This window comes from Dermacentor variabilis, chromosome 3, assembly GCF_050947875.1.
Source record: "Dermacentor variabilis isolate Ectoservices chromosome 3, ASM5094787v1, whole genome shotgun sequence".
Taxonomy (NCBI): domain Eukaryota; kingdom Metazoa; phylum Arthropoda; class Arachnida; order Ixodida; family Ixodidae; genus Dermacentor; species Dermacentor variabilis.
This window is the reverse complement of record NC_134570.1, coordinates 115092363-115105358: the sequence shown is the minus strand read 5'-3', so window position 1 is coordinate 115105358 and position 12996 is coordinate 115092363. Positions and strand designations below refer to the sequence as shown.

At 44.1% G+C, this 12996-nt stretch overlaps 1 long non-coding RNA gene across 1 annotated transcript; it reads right to left on the bottom strand.

Moving 5' to 3' along the window:
* Positions 1-380: 380 nt before the first annotated feature.
* On the bottom strand, positions 381-12332 carry LOC142576201 (uncharacterized). The gene is made up of 4 exons (XR_012826798.1): positions 12245-12332; positions 10522-10686; positions 1497-1542; positions 381-1249 (listed from the first exon to the last, which is right to left on the bottom strand). It is a non-coding gene; the product is annotated as an uncharacterized LOC142576201 (long non-coding RNA).
* Positions 12333-12996: the final 664 nt, after the last annotated feature.

Genomic DNA, 12996 nt, shown 5'->3' with positions numbered 1-12996 from the left:
CACAGTCGAAAACTTCTTTCAAAGGCAACAGGAAGGCAACACCTTATGAGAACTTGGACACAGGCAACGTCAAGAACCTGTGAGTTTGGAGTCGCAGACCCGACAGTGATGAAGAGTCCCAACATGTGAAAAGCCCAAGCAAAAGATACTGCCAATTTTGGGATCAATTAGGGTAGAAAGGAAGACAGTCAGAACCGAACTGAAAACCAGTGCTACAGTTGTGGTCATGGATGAAAGCAAGTTTAGGAGACGGCTTCCAATATCAGCAAACAGCCATCAGTTGTCAAGTTACAGGAATATTTTACCCAGCTCTTGTTGGTCTCTGGCAAAGCAATGGTGAACGCAGAGTAAGGAGGAAGAACAGCGAGACCACTGTTTGCAGCGCCTGGCAGGTCAAGGGCTCTTCTGAATGGAAATTGCACAAGAGCTTTCGACATGCCCTGGAAAGAAATTGTCAAGGTCCACCGGGTCACCGATGGTGCGACCTTGTCAGTCATTATGACTCGAAGTTTAGTGACGGTCTTGGGAAAATTTAATGCACTGCAGGCTAACATAACTGCAGTGAAAAGCGTGAGGTCAATGTTTTGCAGTCACCACACTGTACCTTTTCCCCTGCAAGATTTAACAGAGGTGGAACTTCGCTGACTGCCGTGAAAGGGTATGTTTAGCCTTGCTCAGTCATCACAGTGGGCGTTGCCCATCATTCTGGTATTGAAAAGAATTGCAGAAGCAGTACTCGTGGCCATCTTGAACCCACGGTGAACAAGGCAGCTGCCACTCTAGCGTATACCATGTGCTGAAGCTAGAAGAAATGTGGGGCTAGCCAGTGGCAAGGACAATATCTTAAACATGTTCAATTGATGAAATGAAGCCATGATAGATATTTTTAGAGCTGAGTTATGGGTATGGCTTAGATAATACAAGCAAGCTAACAAAATTTAATTAAAATTATTTTTTCAGAAATGGAGATGCAGCTGTTACGTGAGGCCATGTGGTATAAGTGTCCATTTCTGTGTAATGACGACGACAGCACTTTAATTTAGTGGCACATATTTATTGAGAAGATATTGATCCATACTACTTTTTTTCTATCTAGAAGCAAGGACATGGTGGTTCTTCAGCAACTTGCAAAGCTATCTGCTTTCATTGAGGTGAAAAGGTTGGCGATTTTTGCTCCAGAGGTGTCCACTTCCCGAGACGGTTGCAACATTGCTTGGGTACTGAGAATGCACTGTAATTTCCATGTGACCTGGATAAATGAAGAAAAATAAGGAAACATATTGAGCTTAATAAGTGAACGATACTAAAAAGAAAACATTTCTTGTTCCCAAATTTCTTTTGCATTAGTGGTTCTCAAACCTTAAGCCACCATGGACCCTGAACATGTCAAAGTTATTCAGAGGCTCCCTTGAGTTCAGTATAAATCAAAAGCATGCACATAAAATCAAAAACTATGCGATGGCTGCAACCACAAAAAAAAGCACTTTGCCTCTTACCATGTCAAAGTTATGTGTGTTCAATGCTTGTCACATCACTTATACTCTGCAAGCAATGAGAAACAAGCGTATTTGGTTGCTTTGTTGCAGATTATGGTATACTACTGCAAACAGCAATTATGAAATAAGAAGTGGGCTGATTGTGTACATTCATTTGCTAGATTTTGGTGCTGGCATCACAAGGCGTAATGTAAGAAAAATAAATACCATAAGGTATTGCTGTGATTTAACAAATGTTTGTGCAGTTTCAAGCTGAATGTTTCAACTGCTATGCCATGGCTGCTTTGCGCAACAGATACTAATATACTAGCAGTGTGAAATATAACCCTCCTGCATCAGCAAATATCTGAAATTAGCAAAATTAATAGCACCATGAAATGACTAATGTTTGGGAGTCTAAAGCTTGTGTCCACATCACCTAATGGAGGGCCTTGTGAGCAGGATGTTTGTCTTATATGCGCTGCTTTCCAATGGAAGGCGTTGCAGACTAGAGTTTGTGTAAGTCGCGTTTTTTTCTGAATTTTTTGTCTGTGCATCTTATAGAAAGGTGTGGCTTATATACAGTCAAAATTGGGTTGAATGCTATGGCCACGCCCTCTGTGTCGAGTGGGCATCAAATGATACTCCACCATGTGTACTGTGTATTGTACTGCTGTGCACAGCAACTATACTCCATTGCACTCGTTGCCATTATTGCTGCGTACTGCTCATGTGTCGTCACAGCCTCGCTAACCATGACGCCACGTGTGAAGCAAAGTAGGCAAAGTTACAATGCAAAATTCAAGCTGCGCTCAGTGCAGTTGAATTTGTAGTAGAGCATGCAAAAAGAACAGCAGAAAGGGAATTCAAAGTCAGCGAGAAAATATTGCAAAAACTCGCGTATAATATGAGTTTTTTTTTTCCTATTGTTAGCGTCCCAAATTTTTGCCTCATACTATATGCAGATCCAAACAAAAATTTCAGTCAGAAATTTGAGCTAGAAGTTTTAGTTTCGTTAATGCTGTGTGGCCACGGCTTGGTTTCGTTCTTGCTGCGTGACTACAGCATAATTTTTTTATTGTTGAGTGCGCACCTCGGCAGCACACGTACAAACCACGCTTCGCAAAGTGAGTCTTTTTTATTCCGCATTGAAGGACCAAGATGTCCGAACCAGGAAACAGTACACGGATGCTTTCAAGAGAAAGGTTATTTTAGCCGCACAGGACATCAGCGAAAGTGCGGCCGCGAGGCAGTTTGGCGTCAACGAAGCAAGCATTCACGGGTGGTGTCAACAAAAGGAAGCCTTTTTCGTATGTAGAGGAACGTGAAAAAGCTTTTGCAGCCGGAAGAGTGGGACATTCCCGGAAATTGAACTTGCCCTGATGGAGTTCGTACGCCAACAGCGAGCTGCGCATCTAGCTGTGAGCATGAAGCTTATGCAGGCAAAAGGAGCTAAGGAGCTTGCAAGAGAAAAAGGGCTACCGAACTCCGCCAACAAGCGAGCAAGCACTGGATTTATCACTACATGTGCCATGCTGGATTTTCCTTACGCCACCGAACTTCGATTTTGCAAAAGCTGCCCGAATTGTTAGAAGACCTGCTTGTGGCTTTCCAGCGCTACATTATTTTGCTGCGCAAGTCCAAGAACTTCCAGCTAGGGCAAATCGGCAATGCTGACCAAATGCCAGTTTATGTGGACATGCCATCGCCCCTCACTGTGTACGAAAAGGGTTCTAAACAAGTTTATGTCTGGTCCACTGGCAACGAGAAAACGTGAGTTACCATCGTGTTGTCGTGCATGGCAGACGGATGCAAGCTCCCGCCCTATGTCGTCTTCAAGCGCAAGGCACTGCCTAAAGGTGAAGAGCTGCCAAAAAATGTGGTCGTGAGATGCCATGAGAAAGGCTGGATGAACGAGAATCTTGTGCTCGACTGGATAAAGTCCATCTGGTGTAGGTGGGCCGGCGCACTGTTGTCGTTCCCATCCATCCTCGTGCTGGACACACTTCGCTGCCATTTGACCGACTCAGTGAAGAGGCTGTTGCACGAATCCGGCACTGAACTCATCGTTATCCCGGGTGGGATGACGTCTCCACTGAAGCGTTTAGATGTTTGCGTGAACAAGCCGTTCCAGGACGCGGTCATGCGGTGTTACGCAGCCTGGTTGCGCTCAGGTGAACCTGCAGTGACGCCGACCGGGCAGCTGAAGCGGGCTCCGCCATTCACGCTATGCAAGTGGATTGTGGATGCATGGGCCAGCATACCAAAGGACCTTGTGCATCGTGCATTCAAGAAGTGCGGCATCTTGAACGCACTCGATGGCCCAGAGGATGAGTACCTTATCTGGGAAGATATGTCTCACAAGGAACTATCCGAAGAGAGCGCAGCTGAGGAAGACAGCGATTAAGTCCAGAGTGCAATTTAAATAAATGTTTTCCTCGAGTTTTCCTTACTCGTATTATACGCGGATGAAATTTTTTTTTCCATTTCACGACCCAAAAATTTCACCTCGTGTACTATATATGCGGGTTTGTATTATACATGGGTTTTTACGGTAATCTGCGACTGGCGAAAAGCTTCCAGTGTGCTCCACCAGCTAGTCAGAAGACGACAGTGATGTTAAAGCAGCACTCCAACCTGAAGTAGTTGCATTGTTTGTAAGCAACTGGGAGGAGGACAACCTCGATGGCTTTGACTAAACGCCATCATGTAAGCTACACATCAATAGCATTGTTCTTGCTGTCAGAATAAGATACTTCTTAAAACTATTGTCCAGACATTGGACAGTGCTTGCACGCCTGTCAGCACTGCATACTGTGGGATGCGTGCAGAGGCTGCATCCACCGTAAGCATGTATTTTCATCTTACTTTCTCATGACCTGATCCTCAACGAGTTTTTAAATAGCGTACTGAATGAACAGGTGCATTTTATACACCGGTGCGATTTTTTTTTTCAGAAAAACTGCCATTTTGACGGTGGTGCAACTTATAGCCTCGAAAATACGGTATATGGCTCCCTTTAAGGAGCCAAAGTTGCTACTCTGTTTTCTTTTCGCCCCTTGCGCTCCCATTCATCAAACGTAGTCGCGTGGTTCTAAAAGCAAGCATGCATTGCCAAGAAGGCATCACTAAGGCAGGCAAACAAATTTGATGACAGCTGCGCCCCCGCGTCCCCAGTTCACCACTTTCTTTAATGACCAATGCCTACAACTGCTTATGAAATGAGTCTGTCTTGCTTTTGAACTCGTTTGGGGCTGCTTGCTGGCATATGTTTTGACAGATAGCACCACAAAGCCGTGCGCAACAAAAGATCCTAACCTAACAAAAACGTCTGACCAACCATTCTGCAAATTCAATCAGCAGATGGTACTTGTCATTGGCATATGCCTACTACAGTCACAGGCAAACTGCTCTCCTTGAGGCACCAATAATTTTTGTGCATTGAAAATTTAGCGTCCCCACATTCCTTGAATCTTTCCAAATCATGAAATGTGTACAACTGCAATACACATAAAGAATTTTCAATCCTACAGTGAGCTCTGTCAAGTTTGCAGAATGTAAACTCCATGCTGAGAAGTCTGTACAAGAATGTCAAAAATGAAATCATCAACTATGCCAAGTCTAGCATAATTGGGAAAGCACCTATTTGCTCACTTCAGAAATATGCCTGATGCAATATGTTGTGAACGACAAAAGAAATGAATCCGCTACGTGATGACACGCTGACAAGTGCCAACACCAAGCCGCCTACCTTTCAACTTTGTAATAAAACGCTTTGCACATAGTACAGCCAAACGTATATACATACAGTAGACTGTCCAAAAGGACCGGAAATTTATTTGAATGAAATGGAGTTTGAACTAAGGAAAGCCCCTTTAAACAGCACCCAATCAATTATGTGATAAACAGTGCAAAATCAAAACACTCGCTGGGCTCACAGCGGAAAAGTCTTTATCTCTGCTCCATCAGCATGCAACACGAGCCAGAAGAAGCCTAGGTTCCGAATAAAGTTCAAGTGTGATACAGTTGTGCCTTGCGCGCCGTTTGAAGTGGGCATGAGGGAAAGCATGCGAGGGTGAGCTGAGAAGGATGGTGGCTTGACGCGCGCTGTGCTCCTGTATGCCCAATGTTGGACCATGTGATCGAGTGCAGGCAGTAAGCGCATGGTAATGTGATCAACTGCGTGCAGGAGGGAGGGGGGGAGGGGGCAGGTGAGCGCGGAGCGTGTGCGCTGCTCTGCTTAGTCCGGTTTGGTCTCGGCTTCGCCCACGGCTTTCCTGGTAATTTTTACGGCAACTAGTGACGCATCGAACCTTCACCTTTAGCTCGGATTTGTAAGAGAAGTGGTGCATGGGAGTGACATTTCGCTCGAAGTAACCACTGCATGGGTTCGGAGTTTCAATTCACGGGAATTTTTCTTTTTCTATTCGAGTATATAGGAATTTGGCGGGACCCACAGAGCAGTTCAAATTATCCGTGAATTCGTGTTTTGACACATAGAAAGTGGGCATGTGTTCGATTCGAGGCGTGTTAGATTCTAGCCACTATTGCGAAGTGGTAGGTGTCAACATTTTAATGTCTTGTTTAATTCGACCCACTGGATAATTACATCAATTTTGTTGGTCCCGTCAGTGTCGAATTAGCCGACTTCGACTGTATAGCAATATTGCGTACGACATGAAAATACTTTCGGTACATCTCGTATTGATTATATGGGCATACCTATTTATTACACGCTGATATCGGCAATAAACATTCACTTAATTCATTCCTATATCCAACACATGCATTCGTCAGAGGGTGCTTTGACCAGCCCGCATCTGATGTGCATTTTTGGGTCGTGCACATATGTTCTTTGTTAGGTAGATAATTTCTGCATAATAATTACTAATTAATAATGATTACTCCGGACAGGCCGCCATTGGAATCTGAACCTGGCAACGTTTAACGTTAGAACGCTATCTAGTGAGGCGAGTCTAGCAGTGTTATTGGAGGAATTAGAGGGTAGTAAATGGGATATAATAGGGCTCAGTGAGGTTAGGAGGACAAAAGAAGCATATACAGTGCTAAAAAGCGGGCATGTACTGTGTTACAGGGGCTTAGCGGAGAGACGAGAACTAGGAGTCGGATTCCTGATTAATAAGGAAATAGCTGGTAACATACAGGAATTCTATAGCATTAACGAGAGGGTGGCAGGTCTTGTTGTGAAACTTAATAAGAGGTACAAATTGAAGGTGGTACAAGTCTATGCCCCTACATGCAGTCATGATGACCAGGAAGTCGAAAGCTTTTATGAAGACGTGGAATCGGCGATGGGTAAAGTCAAAACAAAATACACTATACTGATGGGCGACTTCAATGCCAGGGTAGGCAAGAAGCAGGCTGGAGACAAGTCAGTGGGGGAATATGGCATAGGCTCTAGGAATAGCAGAGGAGAATTATTAGTAGAGTTTGCAGAACAGAATAATATGCGGATAATGAACACCTTTTTCCGCAAGCGGGTTAGTCGAAAGTGGACGTGGAGGAGCCCGAATGGTGAGACTAGAAATGAAATCGACTTCATACTCTGCGCGAACCCTGGCATCATACAAGATGTAGACGTACTCGGCAAGGTACGCTGCAGTGACCATAGGATGGTAAGAACTCGAATTAGCCTAGACTTGAGGAGGGAACGGAAGAAACTGGTACACAAGAAGCCAATCAATGAGTTAGCGGTAAGAGGGAAACTAGAGGAATTCCGGATCAAGCTACAGAACAGGTATTCGGCTTTAACTCAGGAAGAGGACCTTAGTGTTGAAGCAATGAACGACTATCTCATGGGAACCGTTAAGGAGTGCGCAATAGAAGTCGGTGGTAACTCCGTTAGACAGGAAACCAGTAAGCTATCGCAGGAGACGAAAGATCTGATCAAGAAACGCCAATGTATGAAAGCCTCTAACCCTACAGCTAGAATAGAACTGGCAGAACTCTCTAAGTTAATCAACAAGCGTAAGACAGCGGACATCAGGAACTATAATATGGATAGAATTGAACAGGCTCTCAGGAACGGAGGAAGCCTAAAAACAGTGAAGAAGAAACTAGGAATAGGCAAGAATCAGATGTGTGCGTTAAGAGACAAAGCCGGCAATATCGTTACTAATATGGATGAGATAGTTCAAGTGGCTGAGGAGTTCTATAGAGATTTATACAGTACCAGTGGCACCCACGACGATAGTGGAAGAGAGAATAGCCTAGAGGAATTCGAAATCCCACAGGTAACGCCAGAAGAAGTAAAGAAAGCCTTAGGAGCTATGCAAAGGGGGAAGGCAGCTGGGGAGGATCAGGTAACAGCAGATTTGTTGAAGGATGGTGGTCAGATTGTTCTAGAGAAACTGGCCACCCTGTATACGCAATGCCTCATAACCTCGAGCGTACCGGAATCTTGGAAGAACGCTAACATAATCCTAATCCATAAGAAAGGGGACGCCAAAGACTTGAAAAATTATAGACCGATCAGCTTACTGTCCGTTGCCTACAAAGTATTTACTAAGGTAATCGCAAATAGAATCAGGAACACCTTAGACTTCTGTCAACCAAAGGACCAGGCAGGATTCCGTAAAGGCTACTCAACAATAGACCATATTCACACTATCAATCAAGTGATAGAGAAATGTGCAGAATATAACCAACCGTTATATATAGCTTTCATTGATTACGAGAAAGCGTTTGATTCAGTCGAAACCTCAGCAGTCATGGAGGCATTACGGAATCAGGGTGTAGATGAGCCATATGTAAAGATACTGGAAGATATCTATAGCGGCTCCACAGCCACCGTAGTCCTCCACAAAGAAAGCAACAAAATCCCTATAAAGAAAGGCGTCAGACAGGGAGACACGATATCTCCAATGCTATTCACAGCATGTTTACAGGAGGTATTCAGAGGCCTGGAGTGGGAAGAATTGGGGATAAAAGTTGATGGAGAATACCTTAGCAACTTGCGATTCGCTGATGATATTGCCTTGCTTAGTAACTCAGGAGACCAATTGCAATGCATGCTCACTGACCTGGAGAGGCAAAGCAGAAGGGTGGGTCTGAAAATTAATCTGCAGAAAACTAAAGTAATGTTTAACAGGCTCGGAAGAGAACAGCAGTTTACGATAGGTAGCGAAGCACTGGAAGGGGTAAGGGACTACATCTACTTAGGGCAGGTAGTGACCACGGATCCGGATCATGAGACTGAAATAACCAGAAGAATAAGAATGGGCTGGGGTGCGTTTGGCAGGCATTCTCAAACCATGAACAGCAGGATGCCACTATCCCTCAAAAGGAAAGTGTATAACAGCTGTGTGTTACCAGTACTCACATATGGGGCAGAAACCTGGAGACTTACGAAAAGGGTTCTGCTGAAATTGAGGACGACGCAACGAGCTATGGAAAGAAGAATGATGGGTGTGACATTAAGGGATAAGAAAAGAGCAGATTGGGTGAGGCAACAAACGCGGGTAAACGACATCTTAGTTGAAATCAAGAAAAAGAAATGGGCATGGGCCGGACATGTAATGAGGAGGGAAGATAACCGATGGTCACTAAGGGTTACGGACTGGATTCCAAGGGAAGGGATGCGTAGCAGGGGGCGGCAGAAAGTTAGGTGGGCGGATGACATTAAGACATTTGCAGGGACAACATGGCCACAATTAGTACATGACCGGGGTAGTTGGAGAAGTATGGGAGAGGCCTTTGCCCTGCAGTGGGCGTAACTAGGTTGATGATGATGATGATGATGACTGCAGAATGTCGTTTTAATACCCACTCCTGCCCAAGGCTTGAAATATTGGCTGGTAGTACTTGATAAATAAAATAAATAAATTTCCTATGTCTGTGTTCATCATACGTATTCAGGTTCGACTGTAGTACTATATTATTGAAACTTTCAGCACAGGATAAACCAGAAATGTTTCAAAATGTAAAATGTGGCACATTTTAAGTATCATTATTTTCATCAGTGCTTTTGTTTTCGATGCCCTATATGGCACGCACAATTGTACGCACCCCTACTTGAAAGGGTTAAAGGGATCGACAACTCCTGTTTGTAGTGCTTGTTATTCCCGGCGTAATGCAAGGCATGCCACCCAGGGTGCATCACATTATTACGAACAGAAGTTCATAATAAATATAACAATGCCTTCTACAATCAAGCATTTGGAGGGCATACTGGTACTGTCACACAGCTATTTCAGGATTCATAGTAAGATTCGTTATAGCGCAACACGAGACACGGGCAAACTAAAGGCATAACACGATGACGCGGCGCTGACTCTCAAATGATATTTTATTGAAGATATGTCTAATATATATATATAGGTGCCAGTTCATAACCCTGACATGCATGAGACACGGAGATTCATCGAGGCAACTGTGACCAACTGACGCGTAATCAAAATAGACGTAGGTAACATAGGTAACCATCTTTGGGGACTTCAAAAGTAAAATCAAGGACCATGCCGTGTTGCCTGAACAACGTCAAAATTTTATCAACACCTTCAGAGTGAATGTCACTGGCAAAAAATATACCGAAATCATCAACAGTCAAAATGGGCTTAACCGACCTGGGATCATATTTCCGGCACACATGATTTTTACTGACCTGAGGTCAATCTCAGGTCTAGTAACTGCAGTTGATGATCTTTAGGGACTTCGAAAGTGAAAACAAGGCCTTTGCTATGCTGCCTGAATACCATTAAAATTTCATCAATGCCCTTGGGGTGAGTGTCACTGAACGGAGGTTACCCCGAAGTGTTTATTTCATCTTTGAGTGAAAGTATGGTCCGTGGCGTCAAGAGCATAAATGACCAAGGTAGTAAAGCTAAACTAGAAGAAAAAAGGAAAAACGCAGTAGTAGTACACAAGTTGGCGCATGGGCTTAAGAACATTGGTTCAAGGTACAGCATTAATGTCGTTTTTATGCGAAACATAAGATTGGTCGCATAGGCTTGTTAGGTGATAATTTGCTGAAGGATAAGAAAGTAAAGGGAAAGTGCACTGTAAAACATATGAGCAGGTACATCACTTGTGCTAAGCCGGTTGTATATGCCATTCCATTATTTTGCGGTAGAGAGTGCGTGGGACAAACGAAGCGCTGTGTGAATCTTCCACTTAGGGAGCATGAGCTATCTCTTCAAGGGGTTGTGCCACTTCATCTTCCGGAGCATTGAAAGTCGTGCGGTTGTTGCCCCTATTTGAAAAAGAATAATGACATTTATAAATACGTGAGCCAATTGAAAAGGGAAACGGCTGAGGCTTAAGATATAAAGATTAGGGACGAGGCATGTATCAGCGAACAGCCTATTGCTCTTCGTGACAAGGAGCTGCGTTATGTATGTGAATTTTGATTACGCATCAGTTAGTCACAGCTGCCTTGACCTATCTCTGTGTCTCATGCACGTCATGATTATGAACTGGCACCTATATATATATGTTAGACATATCTTCAATAAAATACAAGTTAAGAGTCAGCGCCGTGTCGCTGTTCTATACCTTCCTTTTGTCCGTGTCTTGTGTTGCACTGTAACGAATCTTACTATGAATCCTAACCAACTGGCCCAACTTGCCGTCTTGATGCTATGGCAGGAGTACAACATATGCAGAAGTCAACAGTGCTCAAACAAGGGATGCCCTATGCTGATGCCAATGTTTTGATGAAACGGCCTGTCTTCATCGGGGCCTTGACAGGGACATCCCCTAGTTGGAACGTTGGCTTTAGCAACATCCCTTGTTTCTCCACTGTTGATCACTTTGTCTCCATCATTTTATCAACATCTTGTTTTGTTTGAACAGGTAAAGCCTTTGTGAAAAGTATACGGGTTACACTGTGCATTTACTATAACTGTCATCAACTGTAGGGTTTCCACCTTTGCCCAGGTAAAAAAACAATACGGCACAAGTGAAGGGAGTGGGAGGAGGTGGCTTGTCTTTTACAATAAGTACTGCATACAAACAAAATAAAGTGCCAATATCTCGACTACAAACATTGCGTAACTGAGACCGATTGAAGCATTGTACAGAATTCGGTATATGATAACAACATTTTTTTAATGGCCAGTGAGTACAGCCAAGAATCCACCGAGCATGATTTCTGTAGCCAGGAATCTATGGGAGCAAAATAATGAACAATGTGTGTCCATTTCATCCATGTGGCCCAAACTAGTCATGCCAGCTGACGTGATCACTGCCGGGAAGACATATCAGAGAGAGGCGCTTCAACTTACACGAGAAAGCTCAGACGCTTCACTCACTGTTGCAATTTTTTCAAGCACACCAGTTTCACTAGGGAATTAGCAATGAACATGATTGCTACAATTCAGCTGTTTGCAATGTATGAACACCCGACAGAGTGCTTGCAATGCACATGCCAATTTAGAAAAACTGAAAAATCGGCAAATGACACGCCATGGTTGGGGTAGAACTAGCAGCTGGCACCATGAGAGAAATAAAACAAGGCTGTGCCAGTGGAAAACAGGACAGGTGGCAACTCTATTCAGCTGTGAGGTGTGGTTCCCGTTCGCACTCCTGAAATTCCAAACCTCTGGATAATGAGTATGACAGTTCTTTCATTTTCGGGGCATTGCAACATTTAGCACGGCAACTCCTTTAAACACCCTCTAGTCAGCATGGTGGCGGCAGGCAAATTAGCCCGCATACTTTTGACAAAGGCTGCACATAGGAGGTGCTGTAAGACTCGGACATTGCTGCAGCTTAAAACAAGAGCTGAAGGTGCTTTTCAAATACTTAACTGTAAGCTTGGTACCTCCTCAACGGCACTTCTAAGGCTGAAGTTTGCTCAACAGTTTGCTCATTCACAGGGAAGAACCCAGAAGCAATTGGATCCGCTTGAAATATGGCCAGTCAACCGCAATGGAAGGAGTTGTCTGGAGTGTCCTCAAGTAATGCCTGCAAAGACAAAGGTGCATGCATGTAACGCACATCACATTGCTGTAGGGAAGCAGCAGAAGGCACACATCTAGTTTCAAGCGAGTACAAGTTGCACCTTTAAGTTTCAAGTGGTCCGTGAGCACCAAGTCCAACAGCTAGACACAAGCCTGCCAATACAACAGTACCAAAACCATGAAAGTGGGGAGGGCGGATGGGGAGGTAGTTGAAGAGACAGATCACCAACAGTATCAGCACCATCAGCAGTCAAGTTGAAGTACACAGCTGGACAAAGGACTCGCCTGGAGATCTTTCACTGCATCTGTCTGACATCCCACAAACCTATTCTGGTTCTACAACTCTCCTACCCACGACTACATTTCACTTGCCTTCACACACATTGCTACTCCACACCACCGGTTAACAATTCTATACATCACATGGCCTATCCAACTTCAATTCTTCCTCCTGATCTCAGCTAAAACAAAAATTTTAAACTAAAGAAGAGTATAAAATATGAACGATAATTCCTACCTAACATATTGCTATGGCCATGAGAGGCACCTGTACGTTCAAAATGCAATGACAAGGAGTAATAATGGTTGAAGCAAGGCTT